This window comes from Herpailurus yagouaroundi, unplaced genomic scaffold (assembly GCF_014898765.1).
Source record: "Herpailurus yagouaroundi ecotype Mexico unplaced genomic scaffold, PumYag 67793, whole genome shotgun sequence".
In the NCBI taxonomy this organism is placed as follows: Eukaryota; Metazoa; Chordata; class Mammalia; order Carnivora; family Felidae; genus Herpailurus; species Herpailurus yagouaroundi.
In genome coordinates, this window is record NW_024420586.1 from 3,037,929 (window position 1) to 3,044,042 (window position 6,114).

The window sequence follows — 6,114 nt, forward strand, 5'->3', positions numbered from 1 at the left end:
GCTTGGTGCCCCCTCCCCCGTTTCCCTCCTCCTCGCCATTACAGCGATTACTGTTACGCTGCGCTGCGCCAGGTCCGAATGCTACGCTCTGATAAAAAACCCGGCTTGCTCTTGAGCGCGTCCTGAACAACACGACACGTGCTTTGGCGGAATAGAGCATACCGCTTGAGCATTCTGGCCAACCTGATCTCTGCCGAGTTCCTTGGTGTTGAAGCGATTTGAAGTTGCAATTTGCCGCTTCAGGTTCACGGAGACACCACACACCATCTGTTGCTCTGAGTTCACGTCCTCACAAAAGCACACAAGCGCTTGCAGCTTAAATATTTTCCAGATTTAGGACCCGAGTTGCGAATACTTCAGAAATGCTTGAAGAAAATAGGAGAAGTCATTGCGGGGTGAAATACACCATCGTAAACACAGCTAATGCTGCATTTAAATGTAGTTCCTTGCTTAGCCAGTTTGTCATCACGGCTCTTTAACGCACGCAAGCGGTGATTAATCTGGAAACTGTAGCTGATTTGACAAGGGAAGAATATTCACTTACACGAAATAAAAGTTCTTTACGAGTCTTGTACCTCCACGTCCAAATCTGACCTGGTTCGTTTTGCGTATCTGTCGATTCTGTCACGGCGATAGATTTATGTGCGTGTCCAGTGCTCACGAGCTGCCTTGGGACTCATAGAGTGCAGCCAAGCCCCCTCGTGTTCTGTGCTGTTCTGTGGCCTGGCTGGTACACGCTGTCACGAGTGGAGGATGACACTGCCTTGAGGCAGTCCGTCACCTCACGTGCTTTGGAGAAAAGTGTTCTGTTGTTGGGATTGTTGGAAAAACACAGCCAGAGGGGTGTGTGGCTTAGATAACGTTCCCTGTGAGTTGCAGAGCCATCTGCGGTGTGTATCACAGCCAAACTAGTCGCGGAGCACGGGGACAGTTCTGTACCACCGCCATCGAACAATAAAACGGTAGTTGTGATTCACTGCGTGTCAGTGTGGTCTTTTCCTGAGCTCTGGCCTGTGGTCTCATCCCTCCCACCCGTGAGCCTTGCCGTCTCGCTTTCTGCAGTTCGATACGTGAGCAGCACCAAGCACCTTCGTAAGTTGCCAGGAGTGGACAAGGACCCTTACCTAAATGCTTATGCTCGATCGGAGGAAAAATAGGTTATTTGGATTCTTGGCAGCGGGGAACATCCTGTTGGCAGAATAAAGGAGCTCCTCACAGTGTATAGTTTTAACGATATTTTTCAAACATGGATCAGGGAAAGGGGACCGTATATTGTCTACACCCGACACTTTTGGCAGCGAAAAGAGCACTATTAATAATTATACGCTAAAGCATGTAAACACATGCAAACCAGGACTGTGCTGGGCGAATCGGGCCTAACTGGCCATGGACCACCTACGCCAGAATCACACAGAGTGCTGGTTAAAATGCAGATCCCTGGGCTCTCCCTCAGCTCTATTCATTCAGATGCTCGGGGCCGGAGGCCTAGGAATCTGTATTGCAACAAACGCCACAGAGGAATCCTTTAGAAAGTGTAATTTGGGAACCGTTGCCATATGGAATACGCGAAAGAGAAACAACTTGGAATTTGCAATTAAAGGGCCGTTGTTTCCATGGTGTCTTTTGAGGATGTGGCACAGCCCGACACCAGGACCCAGCGCCTCTGAGGTCATTTGGCTGCAGTTACAGGCTTCCTGAATAATGACTAAGCGGTGTGGTCTTCGTGCTATCTACCAATGTGTCGTTCTTCTACTGAACAGTCAATGGTGAATGGCTGTCTTTCTAAGACTTGAGAGTACCTACCTGCTGTCTTGTAGATTTCTCGCTAAAAAACAAACCTAGAAAATTTGAGGCAAGAAACTTGGGTGTAAATGATTCTTGGGGTGTTAATATCAGGGAATCCACACATTAGCCTCCATTCTGCTACCAGCGAGTCGTTAACTGCATCTTGGTTTCCTTGTCTATAAAATTAGGGCGTTGGACCATATGGTTCCAAGGTCCTTCCCAGGTCTGATATTTTATGGCACTCTTTAACACCTAAAATAGGAAGCAGGTACCACCAGCTGCTTTCATGCTGTGATACATTTTGCCCAAAGAATACAAAAGCAGTGGCTCTCAGAAGCGATCATGGTTTTAGTTCACGTATTTAAAGTATCCGAATTTTACCAAAAGTCAGCCGCTGTGTGAGCCCATCACTCATGACCGGGGGACTAGCGTTCTTGTCGCAGTCACTCCTCCCCTGTTTTGAAATCATGAAGTAAGTATGGTTTAGACTCACAAAGAGACCCTCCAACTCAATGTCTATGGTTCTGTGAAGCTGCTGCAGTGCATCGCTCTTGGATGTACGTTTTGACTTCCTTGTCATTTATTTCAGGGTTTTCCAATGACTAATGCATGTTTGCAAACGATCATGCGATCTCTTCAGATGTTCCTAGTAACACAAGAATGTTCTCCGGGAACACGAGTAAATCATAAGGCGTCGCGTAGGAGGGGTTGCCCCTGGGAAGGGTGCGTGTAGGCCACTGCCCGCCAGAGCTCTGTGATGATGGGAATGTTCTCTATCTGTGCTGTCCATTATAGTCGCCCCCGGCCACTTGAACGCTTAAAATGTGGCTAGTTCAACTGAGGAACGGAACTGTTTATTTAAATGGGATTTATCAAAATTTAAATAGCTACTTGTGGCTCCAGGCCGTCATGTTGGACCTGGCAGCTGTTGAATAGCCATTACATGTTGTTGAATTGTTCTGTTAACACCGAGCACCCGTCTTCACCAGCCACTGGAATGGGTGCTTAACAGTACTTTTGTCATTTCTTAATGTTGGTCTTAAAACGAATCCTTTGCCTACTGCCCACTGATGACACTGTTATCAACATAATAGTCTCTCTTTGGATAAGAAAATGAGATTTAGACCACATTTCTCCTGTCACAGCGGTATGGCAGATCATTTCTCATCTTTGTTATACGAGCCATTGATCACAACCTCTGAATCCATTACTCTCCGAGGCTCACTTTGTACCCTGAGTTGAGGTATTAAGTATAGCCCAGAGGGTCTCAACCTGGGCTTGTTGGAATCGGAGTCCTGGGCCCCACTTCAGATCCATTCTGTCAGATGGCTTCTGGGACATATTCTTAAGAGTCCCCTAGGAGATGCTAACATGGGACGGACCGGGTTGAAAACCACTGGTAAGTCCAAACCTGCCTAGGAGAATCGTAGGTGGCAAGCAGCGGCCAAGCCCGTCTCCTTGACACAGAGCAGGTCCTAGGGGCCTTGCAGTTGTATTGATGTTCTGTTTAGCAGGTAATTGGAAAATACTCAGAACAGACAAAAAGGCCTTGATTTGAATTCGGGGCAGCTGAGCAGCCTTGCTGTTTCTTACTGTGCAAGAAACTCTAAGTTAGGCCAATGGTCTTCTCACCGTTCCCCGGCATCGTCGTCTGAACAGCCCTCTCCAGCCCTCAGACAAAATAAACGCGTTAATGCTTTCAGTTACAGTGACGGGTGCAGAGCTTTCCACGGTTCCTTAGTAACAGCTTAATATAATAGTGTAATTATTTCCAAAGTTAGAGATAATTATTGTCACCTTAGCACAGTAACTGGAACAGAGCTTCCTATACGAAAACTGCTCTTTTCCTAGGGCTTCAACTGGCAACAAAATAGCAAGTTTACCGGGGCAGATACTGCCCCGTGATCCAGGTGAGAAAGGCCCGTCAGTCACACTGCAATCGAATTTAGGGTGAGGCCTCGAATGCCCATGTCACTCATCAAATAGTTCTGTCCAGATAAGAGAGTTCAAGTCTTTGGGGCGAGGCTCCACACCTGTTGTTAGGGCCTTAAAGGAAAGTGTGTGCTGATGCCTTGGGACTTCGGTAGCTCACCTACAGCTGTACTATTCATGGGCCTCCTCCGTTCGGCAGTCCTCAAAGAGTGGTTTCTAATAAACAGAAAGTCTACTGTTTTTTTTAAGTTTATTTATTTTTGAGAGAGAGGGAGACACAGAGTCCGAAGCCGGCTCCAGGCTCCGAGCTGTCAGCACAGAGCCCTATGCGGGGCTCGAACTCACAAACCGTGAGATCATGACCTGAGCCGAAGCCGGACGCTTAACCAAGTGAGCCACCCAGGTGCCCCGAAAGTCTGCTATTTAAAATCTACTTATTTTCCCCTACTCTGAATAAGATGTGGCAGTCCTTGCACTTGGAGGAAGAGCACCCCACACCCAAAGAGATTAGTAAAATATTGTGAAATTAGTTGTTCGTAAAAGCACTGTAAAACTCTATTTGGCACAATTAGAAACCTGGACTGTTCAACAAGGGCTCAGGAAAGTCAAAGGTAGGGCCAGTCAGGAGCGGCCATAGTTGAGAATCAAGCTACCGGGCTTGAGCTGAAATTGGCATGGGGGATGGGACTGTGTCCTCTTGAATCTTTGTGTCCCCAGGACCTAGCAGCTCACTCAAATGTTTACCGAAAGCTCCAGACAGGAGTGCAAATGCTCATGGAAGGCTCCAGTGGGAAAAGAAGTTACTCTAGAAAGGAGTATGGAGTAGTCTGATGCTGGATGGCTGGAAGTGAGTTCTAGCTTAAAGTGGTCGTGGTCAACTTCCAAGGACCAGAAAAAGAAAAAAACACAAGCCAGGTGGAGAATAGGCAGGAAACCGATTCTGCCCAGCAGTCAGAAGCTGTATTCCTGAGCCTGCTACAGTAGGAACGTATCCATTTGATCAAAGACTTTGGTTAGCCGCCCTTTTACTCCTTGTCTTCTTGAGACTGCCAAGTATGAATTGGAGGATATATACAGAGAATGGGGCGGGGAAACTCTTAAACTTCCTTCTCTATCAGCCATGGCTCCATGTTTGTGAGTCGAGGACCCACCTCCACGTCTCTCCTCATGGACCAATTAGCATGTTCGTTTGGGTTAGACATCTCCCATGATACCTATTCTGTGCTTCTCTTGTGGATATCAAGACTTGGGAGAAACCTTTTAAGCAGGTTCATCATGAGTAGATACAGGAGTGTTAAAAAGAGGAACATGAATCTATCTGCATAGGGGTTACTGTTCCTCAGCTCAGGAGCTGGAAAAAGGTTCAAGGGTTTATGACCATTGTCTTTAGTCACCTTGTGGTAGACAGCATAATGGCTCCCCAGAGGTGTCTGCATCGTAATCCTCGGCATTTGGGAATATGTTGTATTACGTGGCAAGAAGGAATTAAAGTTGCTGACGACCTTCAGATAGGGAGATTTTCTTGCATTATTCAGGTGGGCAAATGTAAACACAAGAGCCCTTATAAAGGCAGAAGGCATGTGGGAGTAGTGTTAGCATGAGAAAGACGGCACTGGCCTTGGCTGGCTTTGAAGCTGGAAGGAGGCCACGAGCCAAGGAATGCAGGCAGCTTTTAGGAGCTGGAAAGTGCAAGAACACATCCTCCCTAGAGCATCCAGCGCGGCCAACATCTTAATTTTAGTCCAGTAAGACCCATTTTGGACTTCTGACCTCCAGAGCTGTGTTGTTTTAAGCCGCTGAGTTTGTTCCAGAAGTAGGAAACTAATATATACCTCTTCAGCTTCTTTCAGCTATTGTTGATCCCTGGGTACCAGGTATGGAAACAAAAAATAGAGTCAGTGACTCTCTTGTGTTCATGTTGATTTGTGGTCAGACCAGTGAATGGCTTCTTGTCAACATCTATCCAGTGGAATGGGACTACCAGGCAAGAAAGACTGGTTCTCTCGTCAAGCTGTGTAATCAGTCATGTCCTGCCACGTGCATGGCAGAAGATGACAGGTTTTCTTTGAACTTGGAAATTTTCAAGTGACAAGTTCATTTGCAAGTATAATTGGCTGAAAAGGTCCCTGTGGAAAGGGTAAAGTATCCCAACTCTTTCAGGTATAGATTCATTAATTCTTTTAAAATGGAAGGTTACATATCAAATATTTTAGTTACGTCTAATCCCTCCATCAGAACTCCGCTTTTGTGAATACAGTACCATAACCTGGCATGTCAATTTCCCTCCCGGCCCGCCCCCCCCCGCCCCGCAGGAAAGAGAATGAAGGTAAGGAGAATAAAAATTGCTTGTAGGAGACAAGTCAACCCTGCTCTGAACAGTTCTCCTCAAGCTTCCCA